The following is a 19,630-nucleotide window of genomic DNA, read 5'->3' on the forward strand; positions in this document are numbered from 1 at the left end:
AGGTGCAAACTCCACACAGACAGTGACCCAAGCCGGGAATCGAACCCGGGCCCCTGGCGCTGTGAGGCAGCGGTGCTAACCACTGTGTCGCCCCACAGTGTTTTGAACTTCATTTGTCAATTATCTGCCACTCAGCGTGTTTATTAATGTCCCCCAGTAATTTGTTGCAGCTCTCCCAGTATTGACGATTCCCCGCAATTTGGGGCAGAATTGATTTTGATTTGATTTGATTTATTATCGTCACGTGTATTAGCATACAGTGAAAAGTATTGTTTCTTGCGCGCTATACAGACAAAACATACCGTTCATAGAGAAGGAATGTCTCCCGTCTGAGACTAAGGGCCAAATTCTCCGGCCTCGCCCACAGCTGGGATTTTCCGGTCCTGCTGCAGTGAACGGAGTGTTGGCTGAGGGCTAAATTCTCCCTTCGTGCTGGCAGTGGCAGTGGGGTTGTGAACGTCTGGAGAATTTGGGCCAAGGTCCTGTGGCAGGAGTGGGGACGGGGAGTGTTTCCTACATCAGCAGAGGCTGATGGGAAAACGCGCCATATCTTCCGGACCAGATCGAATTAATTATGTATCTGGGAGCTTAACGCCCTGTTCTGTGGCAGGACGGGCACATCATACCTGGGTGCCATATTTGAAAGGTGTACAACATCACTGACCCACCATTGAAAAAAGAAGATGGAGCTCATGAAAAATGGATCTCCAGGAACACACTGAAGCTGGAAAGTGGACCTCCTCAATGAGACTGAATTTGGAAGATCCAGCTGGAAGATGCTTTTCCACACAGCGAGTGGTTCGGTGTCTGGAATACACTGCCCGGAAGTATGGTGGAGGCAGGTTCAATGAAGGCATCCAAGAGGCTTGAGATGATTGCTTGAATAGAAACATGGTGCAGGGTTATGGGGAAAAGGCAGGGGAATGGCTGTAAATCTGAAGGTTCATCTGAAGAGCTGGTACAGACACACACATCAGGGGACACGATGGCCTAGTGGCATAATCACTAGACTATTTATCTAGAAACTCAGCTAATGTTCTGCGGACCCGGGTTTGCATCCCGCCACAGCAGAGGGTGGAATTTGAATTCAATAAAAAAGATCTGGAATTAAGAATCTACTGATGACCATGAAACCATTGTCGGAAAAACCTATCTGGTTCACTAACGTCCTTTAGAGAAGGAAATCTGTTGTCTTTACCTGGTCTGGCCTACAGAGCCACAGCAATGTAGTTGACTCTTAAATATCCTCGGGCAACTAGGGATGGACAGTAAATTCTGGCCAGCCAATGACACCTGTGTCGCATGAATGAATAAAATCACCTTCTCCCACGCCGTAACAGTTCTGAATTCTGTGAAATGTAGGAATTACATTAGCTATCCGTCAAATAATTGCGCCAAGGTAAGTGCATCTTGTTTGATTAAATTGGAAAATAGCAGTCCAAACCTGCACTTCGAAGCCACAAGTGCACAAGCTCAATGTGGTTGGACATGAATCATTCCTGAAATGTAGATGCTGAGTGAGTAACGTGTACCTGAGCCAAGAACTGAAGGTGGAATCCTGTGGTCTTCCACTGACATCTGATTACACTCTCTGCTGAGAGCCAGGAGGGGAAAACTGCAAAGGTGTTAACTTTCACTACTGTGGGTTTGTTTAATTGATTGTGTGTTTACACTGAACCTGCAGTCACAACATCAACCTCTGCTCGGTGAGTCAGACAGCCAGGTACTCCTGCACCGTCTGGGTGAGTTCCAATCCATTCATTCCTCTTCGCCTCTCTGAGAGACACTCTAGAGAATCCTAATCATAGAATCCCTACAGTGCAGCCAACAACAATCCACCTAGGCCCTATTCCCATATCCCCATGTAGTTACTCTGCTATTCCCCTAAACACTAAGGGGCAATTTAGCATGGCCAATCAACCTAACCCGCACATCTTTGGAGTGTGGGAGGAAACCGGAGCACCCGGAGGAAACCCACGCAGACACGGGGCGAATGTGCAAACTCCACACAGACAGTCAGTCACCCAAGGCCGGAATTGAACCCAGGTCCCTGGTGCTGTGAGGCAGCAGTGCTAACCACTGTGCCACCGTGCCGCCCTAATATGCCCTAATAACATGCTGAATCTAGAGTTGCTTTTCATGTTGGTCCCAGGAGGCTGCCAATGTGGTGTTCAGTGGCTCCTATTCACTCGGTGGATCCCACACCAGGTCTGAGTTGGTTTCAGAATGTGTGGGTCTACTCACCCAAACTACTTCATCAGAAAAGGAGAGCGCGAGATACCCTTTCATCCTGTTTCCAAGTGCACACCCCTCCCAATGGGACTTCACCTGCTGGGGTGCACACTGAAAACTCATTGGTGTAAATAACTGTGTGCCAGTGATCTTCCAAAGTAAACTTTTGACAGGTGAGGTGATTATCATAGAATCCCTACAGTGCAGAAGGAGGCCATTCAGCCCATCGAGTCTGCACCCACCACAATCCCACCCAGGCCCTATTCCCATACCCCCACATATTTACCCTGCTAATCCCCTGGCACTAGGGTCAATTTAGCATGGCCAATCAACCTAGCCCGCACATTTTTGAACTGTGGGATGAAAACCACGCAGACACGGGGAGAGAGTGCAGACTCCGCACAGTGACCTGAGCCGGGAATTGAACCCGGGTCCCTGGCGCTGTGAGGCAGCAGTGCTAACCCACTGTGCAGGAAGGGACATGGCTGCAAATGTAGCTGCCCCTGTGAGAATTCTCTCAGTAAAGGGTGATCTGGGTTTTAAGGAGCTCCTGCTGCAGGTTGGCTCTGTTGCCCAATGGAAAGACAGTTGAAAACAGGGTGGGAATGTAGGAGGCATGGTTAGTAAGTTTGCAGATGGCACCAGGATTGGTGGCATGGTGGACAGTGAGGAAGGTTATCTCCAATTGCAGCGGGATCTTGATCAATTGGGCCAGTGGGCTGACGAATGGCAGATGGAGTTTAATTTAGACAAACGCAAGGTAATGCATTTTGGTAGATTGAACCAGGGCAGGACTTACTCAGTTAATGGTAGGGTGTTGGGGAGAGTTACAGAACAAAAAGATCTAGGGGTACATGTTCATAGCTCCTTGAAAGTGGAGTTGCAGGTGGACAGAGTGGTGAAGAAGGCGTTCGGCATGCTTGGTTTCATCGGTCAGAACATTGAATACAGGAGTTGGGACGTCTTGTTGAAGTTGTCTTGGTAAGGCCACACTTGGAGTACTGTGTGCAATTCTGGTCACCCTATTATAGAAAGGATATTATTAAACTAGAAAGAGTGCAGAAAAGATTTACTAGGATGCTACCGGGACTTGATGGATTGAGTTATAAGGAGAGGCTGAATAGACTGGGACTTGTCTCTCTGGAGCGTAGGAGGCTGAGGGGTGACCTTATAGAGATCTATAAAATCATGAGGGGCATAGACAAGGTAGATAGTCAATATCTTTTCCCAAAGGTAGGGGAGTCTAAAACTAGAGGGCATAGGTTTAAGGTGAGGGGGAGAGATACAAAAGTGTCCAGAGGGGCAATTTTTTCACACAGAGGGTGGTGAGGGTCTGGAACAAGCTGCCAGAGGTAGTAGTAGAGGCGGGTACAATTTTATCTTTTAAAAAGCATTCAGATAGTTACATGGGTACGATGGGTATAGAGGGGTATGGGCCAAATGCAGGCAATTGGAATTAGCTTAGGGGTTTTTAAAAAAAAATAAGGGAGGCATGGACAAGTTGGGCCGAAAGGCCTGTTTCCATGCTGTAAACCTCTATGACTCTATGCTAAGCACTGTGCCATCGTGGAGAGAAAAATAGAGTTTATTGTTTATTTATTAGTCACAAGTAGGCTTACATTATCACTGCTATGAAGTTACTGTGAAATTTCCTAGTCGCCACACTCCGGCGCCTGTTCGGGTACATTGAGGGGAGAATTTAGCATGGCCAATGCACTTAACCCGCACGTCTTTCAGAGTGTGGGAGGAAACCGGAGCCGGGTAACTGCTCCTCTTGTCCTTCCCTCTACTGTTATTGAACCACCTTCAACAGTGTCCCATTCCCGGCAGCAAGAAGTGACTGGGAATCCCCTCAGAAAGCAGTGGAAATTTCTGATGTGTGGGAAGGAGCAGGATGAACAGCTGCTGTCTCTGGAAGCATTATCCTTGGCCATTTTCTGTCAGCGACTCAGAGCTGGAAAGCATTCAGTAAATTAGATTCACCGACTGCATTTCATTAATGTTTAACACTCAGTTTCTGTTGTTTCATGAATGTCTTTAATATTTAATCAGTTCCGTTCCTTTTTATATAAATGCTGTTTTCTCCCATATTCTCTTCAACTTTATCTCCTTTTTTTTTGCCAACTGGCTGCTGACTCATCCGTGGGGTCAAGTTACACTGGCGCCTTGCGACCTCTGGTACCTCATCTCATTAGCGATTCTTAATGTGTGAACGTAGGTTTTGAGTGTCGCCAAGGCGTTGAATAAAGAGGAGGAGGCGAGAAACATTGCAGTCATGCCTCAAACTTAATATTCTCATTCTTGTGTGAAACATCCCCCCTCCCAGCCTCTCCCCACCGTATCTCTGTGAACCTCTCCAACCTCCCATAGCCTTCTGATATTTCTGCATTCCTCCAATTCTGATCTCCTACCCATTCCCCACTCCTACTCCGCCCCCCTCCCCCAAGATTATGAGTGGCATGGACAGAATGGGTGGTCAGATGCTCTTTCCTAGGGTAGAAAAGTCAAGTACTAGGGGACACAGGTTTAAGGGGGCGTGGGGAAAAGTTTAGAGGAGATGTGCGAGGCAAGGTTTTTACACAGAGGGTGGTGAATGTCTGGAACGCACTGCTCGGGGAGGGGGTGGGAGCAGGTACGATAGCGGCATTTGAGGGGTATCCAGACGAATACATGAATAAGATGAGAATGGAAGGATACGGACTCTGTAAGTGTTTACGGTTTTAATTTAGGCAGGCATCATGATCGGCACAGGCTTGTAGGCCGAAAGGCCTGTTCCTGTGCTGTACTCTTCTTTGTTCCAGACTCCCCACAAATGGCATTCCTGCCTTTAGCCACCTTGATCCTAAGCTCTGGAACTCCCCCCCGGAACCTCTTACCCCTCTCCTCCAAAGCAGCTCTTTAAAAACCTAAACTCCAGTTTTTGGAAAGCTGTTCTAATATCTATGTGGCTTGGTATAAAAATGTTGACTGATAATTGCTTCTTGAAGCCCCTTGGGCCATTTTCCTACGTTAAAGGACAGCAGAAAGGTACATTTTTGACTTGCTGTATTTGCAAGTGGTCACCAGATAGTATTTAGCCAGGGTTCACGCTCCTGGGGTGGGATTTTTCAGGCTGCGCTCATCCCAAGGCCGGAAAATCCTGTCCGAGGTCAACGGAGCTTTGCTCTCGCCTGTTACAATTCCTGTGGCGTGGGACGGGAAAATTCCCCCCCCCAATCTTTCCCTTCCTCAGTGCAGTGAACGTAGATCAGGAATCAAACTTGGTCAATGCACTTTCATCATAGCTGTGCCAACAACGTCTGCAGGTGCAGCGGGCAATTAAGAAGGCAAATGGAATTTTGTCCTTCGTTGCTAGAGGGATGGAGTTTAATAACAGCAAGGTTATGTTGCAGCTGTATAAGGTGCTGGTGAGGCCACACCTGGAATACTGTGTACAGTTTTGGTCTCCTTACTTGAGAAAGGATATACTGGCACTGGAGGGGGTGCAGAGGAGATTCACGAGGTTGATTCCGAATTTGAGAGGGTTGGCTTATGAGGAGAGACTGAGCAGACTGGGATTATGCTCACTGGAATTCAGAAGAATGAGGGGAGATCTTATAGAAACATGTAAGATTATGAAGGGAATAGATAAGATAGAAGCAGGGAGGTTATTTCCACTGGAGGGTGAAACCAAAATAAGGGGGCATAGCCTCAAAATAAGGGGAAGCAGATTTAGGACTGAGTTGAGGAGGAACTTCTTCACCCAAAGGGTTGTGAATCTGTGGAATTCCCTGTCCAGTGAAACAGTTGAGGCTACCTCATTGAATGTTTTTCATGATGTGGAGATGCCAACGTTGGACTGGGGTAAACACAGTAAGAGTTTTAACAACACCAGGTTAAAGTCCAGCAGGTTTATTTGGTATTAAAGGATATTAGTGAACCAGATGGGTTTTTTCCGACAATCGGCAATGGTTTCATGGTCATCAGTAGGTTCTTAATTCCAGATTTTTACTGAATTCAAATTGCACCATCTGCCACGGTGGGATTCGAACCCGGGTCCCCAGAGCATTACCCTGGGTCTCAGGATTACCAGCCCAGTGACGATACCACTGCGTCACTGCCTCCCGCTGGATCACACTAAGAAGAAGATCAGGAGTGTGAACCCAAGCTGAAGACTATTCGGTGCCTTTCTTTGAAAGTTCCAGTTAGCAGGAAAATAGAGCGAACAAGAACAAGGGTATATAATGGAGACTAAGATCCACTTTTTCACAAAATGGACAGTAGAGATTTAGAATTCTGGCCCCCAAACTCTGTGAATGCTGGAGGAAAGTTGAAATTTTCAGTGTTGCAATTGATATATTCTTATAAGGCAAGAGTATCAAGCAATAAGGGGCAAGGCCATTAAGCTCAGTCATGATGCGGTTGAAGTTGGATTTTTTTTGGGATGGAATTTCAGACTACTTCATAGAATACCTACAGTGCAGAAGGAGGCCCATCAAGTCTGCATTGACAACAATACCACAGAAGCCCTATCCTAGACCCAATAGAGGCCCTCTATTATGGGAGCAGGCTTGAGGGGCTGAATGGCCTGACGCTGCTCCTATTGTTAATATGTGATCCTTAGACTCCAGGCTAAGTTCCCAAGCCACCCACACCCGAGCACTTTGCGCCCTGTTTGAACGTCCCGAGTTTACTAACTGGGTTCATATGTGCTCTGAAGAACAGAACTGAGAACCATTGCCACGGGGCAGCTGAGACACAGGAACACCCCCACCTGCAACTTCCCCTCCGAGGCCCGCCCCATGCTGAAATATATTGCCGTTCCTTCACTGTCACTGGAGCAATGTCCTGGTGCTCCGCCCCTAACAGCACTGTGGGTGTACCCACACCAAACTGCAGTGGTTCAAGAAGGCGGCTCAACACCGCCTCCTCAAGGGCGATTAGGGACGGACAACAAACGCTGGGGCCAGCCAGCGACGCTCGCTCCCTGTGAAAGAATTTTTAAAAATTGATTTTCAGATAAGTGCAGTGATAGTGTACACACGCAGATGTGGACATTTCTGGCATGACAAAGAACAAAGACATAGCGAGTATTCTGCAGTGCCTCAAAGAATGGATATGGATCCCTGACTAGAATTCAGATCGTAATCATGCCTCATCCCAACCCTGTTGCAAGGCGTTATTTGTTTCTCCGTATAAGAAGGAGTGGCCCAGTTGTGGACCTTTGACTTGTATCTATAACCCCGCGAAAATCATCAGTCATGCGGAATTATGATGAATTTTTGCAATCTCCTGTTTTATTTCCGATCTCCTCCTCCTCCACTTTCGAATGTCATCCACAGCTTGGGTTTGATGGACTATTTTTAGTGCAGAACTGTTTCCTGAATAAATCATGCGCACGTTTCTTTCACTTTTTGTGTTTAAACAAATCCAAAGCAGAGCGTTAACTGAGTGGTGTCCCTCCAAGAGAATGCGGACTAATTATTCAAGGGGTTTCCATGCACTTTGACCTTCAGCTGAGGACAAGAGTTGCTCACAGGGTCCAGGCGATCCGGGGATACACACCTACAGAGCATTGCAAGTGTGGCACAGGCAGAATCACCATAAAAAGGATAAAAGTGAATTCTGGGTTGAGGCAGTGAGTACGAAAGCACGATAATGTATTTCTTAAAGGTTGTGAGTTCATTTTTCAGCAGTCAATTAATTAGTAAAGGGGACCGAAGGCGGCACGGTGACACAGTGGGTTAGCACTGCTGCCTCACAGCGCCAGGGACCCAGGTTCAATTCTAGTCTCGGGTGACTGTGTGGGGTTTGCACGTTCTCCCTGTGTCTGCGTGGGTTTCCTCCGGATGCTCCGGTTTCCTCCCACAGTCCAAAGATGTGCTGGTTAGGTGGATTGGCCGTGCTACATTGCCCCTTAGTGTTTGGGGGATTAGCAGGATAAATACATGGGGTTACAGGGATAGGACCTGGTTGGAACTGTTGTCGGTGCAGGCTCGATGGGCCGAATGGCTTCCTGCTGTACTGCCGGGATTCAATGGGTGGGATTTTCCATCCGCGCTCGCCCCAAGACTGGAAAATCCCACCCGAGGTCAATGGACATTTGCGTGATCGATGTGGTTAGCACTGCTGCCTCACAATGTGAGGGACCAAGGTTCGATTCCCAACTTGGATCACTGTCTATGTGGAGTCTGCACGTTCTCCCCGTGTCTGCGTGGGTTTCCTCCTGGCGCGCCGGTTTCTTCCCACAGTTTGAAAGACGTGCTGGTTAGGTGCATTGGCCGTGCTAAATTCTCCCTCAGTGTACCCGAAGAGACGTCGGAGTGTGGCGACGAGGGGATTTTCGCAGTAACTTCATTGCAGTGTTAATGTAAGCCTACTTGTGATTAATAAATAAATTTTAATGTCCCTTTAGGTAAGGAAATATGCCATCCTTACCTGGTCTGACTTACATGTGACTCCAGACCGACAGCAATGTGGTTGACTCTCAACTACCCTCCAAGGGCAACTAGGGATGGGCAATAAATGCTGGCCAGCCAGCGACACCCATGTCCCACGATGAACAAAAAAAAACTTCAGTCCATGTTAGCATCACAGTTAATTACTTTGCTCTGAATCGGAAATATGATTTTATTTTACTGTCTCCACTCCCCAGGTAGAGTGTGATCACGTTTACCTTTTCAGTGACTTCTTCGTGATGTTGGGGTCAACCAAGGCACAAGTGACTTTTGTTTTGTTTTGGCGCAGGGGTGTGCGCACCAGCCTCGTTCCCTGACACAGCTGGAGCATCAATAAACATCCTTTGATCAAATAATATTCCTGCCAATGTAAAGATACTGTCTTTCGGGGGTTGTTGACAAGATTAAATGTGAGGCAGTATCCCCTGTTGAACAATCTTAGGTTCACTTTGGGAGCGTACATACATGTCAGGAGGTGGAGAATTCTCCAAAAAACTCCACTGTAGCAAGGAGTTTGTATCCACCCTTTCCCTTGTGATTATCTGCTCTGACCTTCACTTCAACCATCTGAGATTTGACCTGTGTCTGTACAGCGCTCTCAGAACTATCCAAGTGTTTTATCATTATGGGCCACTTGCACACACAGCAGAAGTGGAATGATATTCTGTACAATGGGACTTTTCCATTAATGTGGCCGGCACGGTGACACAGTGGTTAGCACTGCTGCCTCACAGCGCCAGGGACCCAGGTTCGATTCCCAGCTTAGGTCACTGTCTGTGTGGAGCTTGCATGTTCTCCCCGCACATCTTTGGACTGTGGGAGGAAACCGGAGCACCTGGAGGAAACCCCCGCAGACACGGGGAGAATGTGCAGACTCCACATAGCCAGTGACCCAAGTCGGGAATCGGACCCAGGTCCCTGGCGCTGTGAGGCAGCCGTGCTAACCACTATGCCACCGAAACGATGATTCTATTCTCTCTACACAGATGCTGTCAGACCTGCTGAGATTTTCCAGCATTTTCTGTTTTTGTACGAATACGAGACCGCATTTGGATGCGTGGAAAAGAACCTTTGGTGCTTTTCCAAGAAGAGCCACAGTTCTGGTCTCTTGGCGATGATTGAATTCTCAACCGACAGAGTTCAAGCATGACAAGCCAATCACTCACCCTTTATCTGCGTCTGGATATGGCTGTGCATGGATTGGCTGCCACTTGCGCCCACAATCTGCAGTGACTCAATGTCAAAAACAGTACAGCACCAGAAAAAGGAATAGTTGCGTTTTTTTAATGGCTTTAATTAATGGCCACCCGGAAAACCTAAAGCATCTCAAAGCCAATCAAATCCTTCCAGGTATATTGACTGAGGATAGGCTAGTGGAGCTCGTTTTTTGGGTGACTCTGAAAAGGCTGCAGCCATTGTCTAAGGTGAAAAGTCTCCCATATTGTAAAGACTACAGCTCTATGCCCTGTTGTGTGAAGTAAGATAGGGGCAGTGGAGATCTGATAGTGGACACGGTGTCGGGCTTGAATGTCAGCTCAGGGTCAAACAGCACACGGCGGGGTATGAATAAAACGAAAAGAAGTACGTTCTATACTCACAACCTTCCAATATCCCAAAGGGCTTTATCATCAATTAAGTACTTTCAAAAGGGGAGTCGCCGTCGTAATGTAGGAAAGCGGCAGCCATTTTGTACACAGGAGGCTGCCACAAGCAGCAATGTAATAAATGAGCAGATAATCTGTTTCCGTGATGTAGATTCTAGAATTATTATTATTGAATCCCTACAGTGCAAAAGGAGGCCATTCCGCCCACTGACTCTGCACCGATTCTCCAAAAGAGCATCCTACCCAGGCACACCCCCCCCTGCCCTATCTCTGTGCCTTCATGCGTTTACCATGACTAATCCACCTAACCTACATATCTTTGGACACTAAGGGGGGGCAATTTAGCATGGCCAATCCACCTAACCTATACATTTTTGGACACTAAGGGGCAATTTAGCATGGCCAATCCACCTAACCTATACATTTTTGGACACTAAGGGGCAATTTAGCATGGCCAATCCATCTAACCTACACATCTTTGGACACTAAGGGGCAATTTAGCATGGCCAATCCATCTAGCCTACACATCTTTGGACACTAAGGGGCAATTTAGCATGGCCAATCCACCTAACCTACACATCTTTGAACACTAAGGGGCAATTTAGTATGGCTAATCCACCTATCTTTGGACACTAAGGGACAATTTATCATGGCTAATTCACCTAAACTACACATCTTTGGACACTAAGGGGCAATTTAGCATGGCTAATCCACCTAACCTACACATCTTTGGACACTAAAGGGCAATTTAGCATGGCCAATCCACCTAACCTACACATCTTTGGACACTAAGGGGCAATTTAGCATGGCCAATCCACCTAACCTGCACATCTTGAGACTGTGGGATGAAACCAGAGCACCCAGAGGAAACCCACGTAGACACGGGGAGGATGTGCAAACTCCACACAGATGGACACCGGAGTCTGGAATTAAACCCGGGTCCCTGGCGCTGTGAGGCAGCAGTACTAACCACTGTGCCGCCCTTGAGGGTTTGAGGGATAAATATTGGTCAGAATCCCGGGAAGAACTTCCCTGCTCTTCTTCGAAATAATCCCTTGGGAGCATGATTTTGAATGGAGAGGCAGGGATGGGGAACGGAGTCAGGGGCGCGGGTAGAGAGGTTTTACGTAAGGTGAGTAAACTGAAAGGACAGACAGGGAGGTTCCTGTTGCACATGAACCTGGAGCCGTGTAATTCAAAGCATATTTTGCGGATCTCGGTTTGATCTTTGGTTCACAAATGTCAGCAGTACTGATAAGAGAGTGAAGTGGAGAGAAAACAAAATCAGGCAGCGCACTTGGTCCTGATAGCCATCTCACAATCTCTGCTGGAATGTGAATGCCTCTACTGCTTGTAATGAAGCCACACAATTAGTTAGCCTCCAGAAACTTATCGTATAGACTCACGCAAAGAATAGGTATCCAGGCAGGATTGGACATATTACTGGAGGGTTTCAGCTCACGACCTCCTGGTGAGCCTGGGTATGATGCTCTGTCAGAGGGACAGTGCAGGCTGGATGGGCTGATTGGCCTCCTTCCGTACTGTAGGGATTCTACGGTCCTAAATAAGATCCTGAGGGATGGAAAGGATGTTTCCTCTTGCAGGCGAGCCCAGAACTAAGGGGAACTGTTTTTAGGGGTCGCCCTTTGAGGATGGAGATGAGGAGACACTTTTTTCTCTCAAGAGGGCTGTGCGACTTTGGAAGGTGGTAGAGACAGAGGTGGGGGTCATCGATTAGTTTTTAGGGGGGAAGTAGATAGATTCTTGTTAGACAAGGGGATCAAAGGTTATTGGGGTAGATGGAAATGTTGTATTAGAAACACAAACAGATCGGCCATGATCTTAGTGAGCAGCGAAGCAGATTCGAGGGGCCGAGTGGCCTACTTCTGCTCCTCTTCGGCATGCTCGTAAAGGGGCTGAATGGCCTCTTTTCTCCTATTTCGTATGTTCGTATCTCTGCCTGTCTCTCTTCATGAAGACCCTGATCTCTCCTTGGCAAAAATGTTGGGCAACTGGCAATGGAGCGGGGGGGGGGGGGGGGGTGGAGGGGGGCACGTTCTTCTACATTAAGGGTGCTATATAAATGCAGGTTGCTGTTGTTGAGTCAGTGCCTTGGAAAAAGCAGGGTAGGAATTCGGGACTGGCGGGGGTGGGGTGATAAGTTATTTGAAAAGGCACCGCTGTAACAGAAGCTAGGGCCTTGCGTGCTGCCTGGAGCTACTCGCTGAGGTTTTTTCTGTGTTTGTTCACTGGTGTTCACCTGCTGGGCTGACTAATGCCGGTTGCGTCACACACGAACACAAGCGCCCTGTAATTAGGAGCGGTAACTCTTGCACAGAGCCTGCCTGTCACATTATCTATCCCTTCCCCTTGCGATGGAAAAGCAGAAGATTGCACTGGGCGGCTAGGCAAGACCTTGGGGTGTCGGATTTCAGAGCAGTCTGCGAAGGAGAGCTCTCACAAACACACACAGGGTGGGAGACGGGAGGCTTCTCCTGCGATGCTGCTCCGATGGGAAGCACTGTGAGAGTAGCTTCGCAAAGACAGTGAGCAGAATCGCATTCTGATCAGCCGCAAGTTATTTATTTATTTTTGCCAAAACGACATGGGATTAGGACTCGGGAGGTCGGAGGGAGCAATCCGAGAGACTGCAGCAAGCTTTGCCGGCAAGGTATGGCGTGTCACTTATTACGTTTTGTACTGGGGTGTGTACCCTCTCTGACTCTGCAAGGTTGCCAAGTTCAGGAGCAGCAGGTGTGTGTGTGTGTGTCTGTCTGTCTGTGTGTGTGGGATCTTCAAAGGTAATGCAGGGCAGCCAGTGAGGTTCTCATGTCATTCTGCGGGAAGGAGTTTTAAAATTAAATAATAATGTGTTGCTGTGAGGGAGAGTGAGCAGACGGTGGATACAGAATCGCCCTCAAGCTGTCTTCAGACACCGGAGAAGTGGCTCGGCCAGTTTTAGTGATGGTTGCACAGGTGATGCAGGTACTGAGTCCATCGGTTCTCAGGTTAACTCATCATCTCTGTGCATAATTATCTCTCCCTTAATGTCAACAAAACAAAAGAGATAGTCATCGACTTCAGGAAGTGTAGTGGAAAACATGTCCCTGTCTACATCAACGGGGATGAAGTACAAAGCTTCAGGTTTTTAGGTGTCCAGATCACCAACAACCTGTCCGGGTCCCCCCATGCCGACACTATAGTTAAGAAAGCCTCTTACTTTCCCAGAAGACTAAGGAAATTTGGCATGTCAGCTACAACTCTCACCAACTTTTACAGATGCACCATAGAAAGCATTCTTTTTGATTGTACCGCAGCTTGGTATGGCTCCTGCTCTGTCCAGGACTGCAAAAAACTACAAAGGGTCGTGAACGAAGCCCAGTCCATCATTCAAACCAGCCTCCCATTCATTGACTCTGTCTACACTTCCTGCTGCCTCGGAAAAGCAGCCAGCATAATCAAGGACGCCACGCACCCCGGACATTCTCTCTTCCAACTTCTTCCATCAGGAGAACAATACAAACTCTGAGGACACGTACCAACTGACTCAAGAACAGCTTCTTCCCTGCTGCCCCATCAGACTTTTGAATGGACCTACCTCGTATTAAGTTGATCTTTCTCTACATCCTAGCTATGACTGTAACACTACATTCTGCTATCTCTCCTTTCCTTCTCTATGAACAGTATGCTTTGTCTGTAAAGTGCGCAAGAAACAATACTTTTCAGTGCATTGTTAGGAGTTTATAAGAGTTAGAATAAAGTTTTAGGAGCATAGCACAAGAGTAAAAATTGGAATTAGAGGGTATGCTGGGCACAGATTGCAAGAAGTCGCCTTGCTCCGGTGCCATCTTGGATTTAATGCCATGGGAGCTTTAACATCCACCCAAGTGGGCAGGTAGAGCATCAAGATGAAACCTACGCAGACACAGGGAGAACATGCAAAGAGTCACCCAAGGCTGGAATCAAACCCGGGTCCCTGGAGCTGTGAGGCAGCAGTGCTAACCACTGTGCCACCGTGCCACCCTAACCACTGTGCCACCGTGCCACCCTCAATGTCGGTGCAGACTTGATGGGCCGAAGGATCTCTTTTTCACTTTTTTTATACAGCCACCATGTCCAGTGCCCTCAGCTGGCTGATTTTGACCAGGATGGCATTTAGAACCATAGAACCTGCTGACTCAATGCGATCAGGGCACTTACCTGAAGGATGGGGCACCCTGCTGAGGAACCTTGTTGCAGTCACCTGAGCTGCTGTTTGGACCCAGGTGGCACAGTGCCTAGGACCCGGGTTCAATTCAGGCCTAGGGTGACTGTGTAGAGTTTGCATGTTCTCCCCCACGTCTGCGTGGGTTTCCTCCGGGTGTTCCGGTTTCCTTCCACACTCCAAAGATGTGCGGGTTAGGTTGATTGGCCCTGCTGAATTGACCCTTGGTGTTGGGGGATTAGCAGGATAAATACGTAGAATTACGGGGCTAGGGCCTGGGTGGGATTGCGGTTGGTGCAGGCTCAATGAGCTGAAGGGCCTCCTTCTGCACTGTAGGGATTCTGTGGATTCTATGGTGCCAAAAGGAATTTTAGTCAAATGAGTTGAAATTGGTACTAATTATGTCAAGTGCTGTCACCGGCACTGTACAACATTTGGGAGTGGGAAACCAGACTTCTGTTATTTGCTATCCTTTGAGTCAGGCGGGAGGGTCTTTAATTGCACAGATTCCTGCGTTTTAGTCCCTGCTGCTCCTGACACCGGTATTGCATTTGTCTGGATCTCAAAGATGCATTTCAGAGCTGTTTGATTGTGTTCACTCAGGGAAGTGAGGTTGCACTTGGCAACCAGGAACAGGGAGTTTATTTGTTCATAACTCAGTCAATAACAACTTGGGGTGGCACGGTGGCACAGTCGTGAGCACTGCTGCTTCACAGCACCAGGGACCCGGGTTTGATTCCCAGTCTGTGCGGAATCTGCGCGTTCTCCCCGTGTCTATGTGGGTTTCCTCCGGGTGCTCCGGTTTCCTCCCACAGTCCAAAAAATGTGCAGGTTGGGCGCATTGGCCATGCTAAGTTCTCCCTCAGTGTACCCGGACAGGCGACGGAGTGCGGCCACTAGGGGATTTTCACAGTAACATCATTGCAGTGTTAATGTAAACCTAATGGTGACACTAATAATAAATAAGTAAATTTATATAGCACCCTTAACATCACGAAGTGTCCCGAAGTCCTTCACAGTGTGCCGTGTGAGGTGAAATTAGGGTAAATGACCAACAAGCCTGGTCAAAGCAGGAAGTTCAAGGGGCATCATGAAGGAAGAAGGAGAGATGGAGAGTTGGAGAGATGGAGGGAAGAAATCCCGGAGCTTGAGGGTCCAGGCAGCTGAAACCAGTGTTGGAGCGATTACAATAGGGAATACTGAAGACCCAGTGTTAGAGGAACGCCAAAGTTGTGAGGCTGGAGGAGATTACAGAGAGGGGTGGGAGTGGGGTGAAGGGGGGGAAGGAGGGGGAGGCGGGAGGGGAGGGGGGTAGTGGGGGGGGGGAAGGGGAGGGAGAGGGGACGAGGTCATGGAGGGGTTTTGAAAACAGGGTTTGAGGGTCTTAGAATCGAAGCATTGCTGAGCCGGGAGCCGGTTGGCCATCGGGCGGGTGCAGGGGTGAGAGGGGAACGGGACTTGCGTGCATTAGGAGATGGCAGCGGAGTTTTTGAAGGTAAAACGCGGTAGGCTGACCAGGAACATGTTGGAAATGTCGAGTCTCGAGGTGAGGGGGGAGACGGGCAGTGAATAAAATAAAACAGGCGCCCATACAAGCTGAAGCAAATGTTCAGGCCAATTAAATATATTTTTAGATAAAAAGTATGAAATACCCCTGTCATCTATACTCAGATAATACTATACTCCTGTCATGTATCATAATTATAACACACTATTGCTTGTTATACTGTACCCTCATGATAATATATCCTTGTAAGGTCCTTTTTAATAGGCTTCTGTGATGGTGCAGAATCTTTATAATCTGTGTCTCCTGTTATATAGGACATTTACGGTCTGGTACCTCAGTGCACCCTGTTGAAACATCCCCTTTAAATATAGTTCCACTGTCCTGTACTCACTATATTCACTATAGAATCACTATATATCTGATATTCCGCCTGTAAATTTCTCCTATAATATGGTAATTCTGTTACATTGTGGTATATTATCAAATGGCATGTTTGAATGGGGTGCTGGGTGGAGTGAACTCCAAACAATATCCTGTACATTCCAAAGTAAGAATCGTAGAAACCCTACAGGAGACCATTCAGCCCATCGAGTCTGCACCGACAACAATCCCACCCAGACCCTATCCCCGTCACCCCACACATTTATCCCGTTAATCCCTTTAACCTATGTATCCCGGGACACTAAGGGTCGACTTTGCACGGCCAGTCAACCTAACCTGCATGTCTCTGGACTGTGAGAGGAAACCGGGGCACCCGGAGGAAACCCACGGCAGACACGGGGAGAATGTGCAGACTCCGCCAGACAGTGACCCAAGCCGTGAATCGAACCCAGGTCCCTGGAGCTGTGAGGCAGCAGTGCTAACCACTGTGCCACCGCGCCGCCCTAACTCTAAGAAAGAATCAAAGCCTCAACTGCATTTTGTACCAGCATCACCCAAGACCAGAAACTGAGTGGATTGGGGCATCACCCACAGTCAAACTCATTAAATCACTGGACAGAATTCTACCAACCCCTAGATTGGTGCGGATGGTTAAAGTTAAATTTATTTATTTGTCACAAGTAAGGCTTACATTAACGCTGCAATGAAGTTACTGCGAAATTCCCCTAGCCGCCACAGTCCGGCGCCTGTTTGGGTGAATGCACCCTAACCAGCACGTCTTTCAGACTGTGGGAGAAAATGGGAGCACCCGGAGGAAACCCACACAGACACGGGCAGAATGTGCAAACTCCACACAGACAGTGACCCGAGCCAAGAATCGAACCCGGGTCCCTGGCGCTGTGAGGCAGCAGTGCTAACCACTGTGTGGCCCACGGAATGGGGGGTGAGGGGGTGGTACTGGGTTGGGAGGGGGTGGGTGGGGGGGGGGTGGGGGGGGAGGGGGTGGGGGGGATAAAATATCAGCTTTGAGCCGTGGTGTCAGGGCAAGTCGCCCAGACGTGGGCTGCGAGGCGGATCGGATGCCAGTGCCAAGCAGGCAGGAAGCTGATTGGCAAGATTAACGGCCATGTTTTCAGCATTGTGCCAGTGGCGGAGTCGCCCCATCTTGTGGAAAGGATGGCAGCTTCATGAAGGCAGCCATCTCGAAGTAGCTGGGTTGGGTGTGGGGGAGAGGTCTTGTGGGGGTGGGGGGGGGGGGGGGGTGAAGTGGAGGTGGGGGGTGCCTGAAGCTCCTTGCTGCACAGAGTGCGTTGCAGGCAAGGAAGGCAACATCTGAGGCCTCAACTGCCCCCGCAGAGGCATTATCACCTTGACGATTGGCATGGAGAGAAGCAGGGGGCTTCCCTTTCACCCATCCTGAATTTTAATTTGTACTTGACTCTACAAGGGCGCACCCATGCTGAGATACCCTCATGGTCTCTGACCTGCCTCAGTGGGGCCCACCTCTCCTGGTGATGAGGTTTCAGATCTGCTGGTCCCATAATTGGACTGACAGCACTTGGAGCAAACTCTCCATCCTGATCTGGACGGCCAACCCACAGATGTCCGGTTAGAAATCTGCCTCCTGTAAAGTTGCCGGGCAGGTTCTACATTTCGTCCTGACTTCAAGGTCGCAAAGTCCACGAAAAAATCCAGCGCACTGTGACTCAGTCTGGTGGTTTTTCATTATTGGAAGGTGATTATCAGAAATAGGAGCAGGAGTAGGCCATTCAGCCCTTCAAGCCTGATGTACCATTCAATAAGATCATGGCTGATCTGATTCTGGTCTCAACTCTACACGCCTACTCATGTCCCTGACCCCATCTTGACCCCCTTCTCAATCAAAAATCAGTCGCGCTCAGCCTTGAATGTATTGAATGACCCACAGCCTCCGCAGCTTGCTGGGGGGAGGAATTCCAGGCACCAGCCACTCTCTGAGAAAGAAATTCCTCCCCATCTTCATCTTACATGGGAAACGTCTTATTTTTAAAAAGTGTCTGCAAGTTTGAGATTTGAGGAAGGATGTCCTTGCTATAGAGGGAGTACAGCGAAGATTACCAGGCTGATTCCTGGGACGGCAGGTCTGTCATATGAGGAGAGACTAAGTCGGTTAGGATTGTATTCACTGGAGCTTAGAAGAGTGAGAGGGGGATCTCATAAAAAAGTATAACATTCTAACAGGGTTAGACAGGGTGGATTCAGAAGAATGTTCACGATGGTGGGGGAGCCCAGAACCAGGGGTCATGGTTTGAGGATAAGGGGTAAAGCTTTTAGAACTGAGGTGAGGAGAAATTTCTTCACCCAGAGGGTGGTGAATCTGTGGAATTCACTACCACAGAATGTAGCTGAAGCCAAAACGTTGTCTGATTTCAAGAAGAAATTAGATGTAGCTCTTGGGGATAAAGGGATCAAGGGTTATGGGAGGAAGGGGGGGGATCAGGATATTGAATTTGATGATCAGCCATGATCAAAATGAATGGCGGAGCAGACTCGAAGGGCCGAATGGCCTACTCCTGCTTCTAGCTTCTATGTTTCTATTCCGTAATGAAGGGTAACAGCGTGTCAGCGTCTAATCCGTCAAGGTCCCTCAGTATGTTTCAATAAGACATAATATTTGTACAGATCTGCTGAGAGTTTATTTTATACATGCAAATATTTAGCAGCTGACTGATCAGCCTGGATCTTGTTGCCATGACGGTAGCAAAATCGAGGCATGTCACACATGACAGTCAGGAAGTTTTTTAATTCAGTCGTGGGACATGGGCGTCGCTGGCTAGGCCAGCCTTTATCGACCATCCCTAGTTGCCCTTGAGAAGGTGGTGGTGAGCTGCCTTCTTGAATCGCTGCAGTCCATGTGCTGTGGGTTGATCCACAATGCCGTTAGGGAGGGAATTCCAGGATTTTGACCCAGTGACTGCAAAGGACGGCGATATATTTCCAAGTCAGGATAGTGAGTGGCTTGGAGGGGAACTTGCAGGTGGTGGTGTTCCCATGGATCTGCTGCCCTTGTCCTTCTAGGTGGAAGTGGTCGTGGGTTTGGAAGGTGCTGTCTAAGGATCTTTGGCGAATGCCTGCAGTGGATCTTGTAGGTAGGGCACACTGAAAGACAAGAGCAAAGTTTAAAGTTTATTTATTAGTCACAAGTAGGCCCACATTAACACTGCAATGAAGTTACTGTGAAAATCCCCTAGTCGCCACACTTCGGACAAGGAAAGGGGATGTTGTA

At 48.4% G+C, this 19,630-nt stretch overlaps 1 protein-coding gene across 4 annotated transcripts in view; it reads left to right on the forward strand.

Annotated features, from left to right (window-relative positions):
- The window catches only part of plekha6 (pleckstrin homology domain containing, family A member 6), a 368,857-nt gene that overhangs the window by 137,968 nt on the left and 211,259 nt on the right, over nt 1–19,630 (forward strand). The window contains exon 1 of one of the 4 annotated variants that reach the window (XM_078242066.1): nt 12,723–12,944. The exons of the other annotated variants lie outside the window; for them this stretch is intronic. The gene's annotated coding sequence lies outside the window, so the exon portion shown is untranslated. Of the gene's footprint in view, nt 1–12,722; nt 12,945–19,630 lie in introns of those variants that run through there. 4 annotated transcript variants of the gene reach the window in all.

Source organism: Mustelus asterias, chromosome 25 (assembly GCF_964213995.1).
Source record: "Mustelus asterias chromosome 25, sMusAst1.hap1.1, whole genome shotgun sequence".
Lineage (NCBI taxonomy): Eukaryota > Metazoa > Chordata > Chondrichthyes > Carcharhiniformes > Triakidae > Mustelus > Mustelus asterias.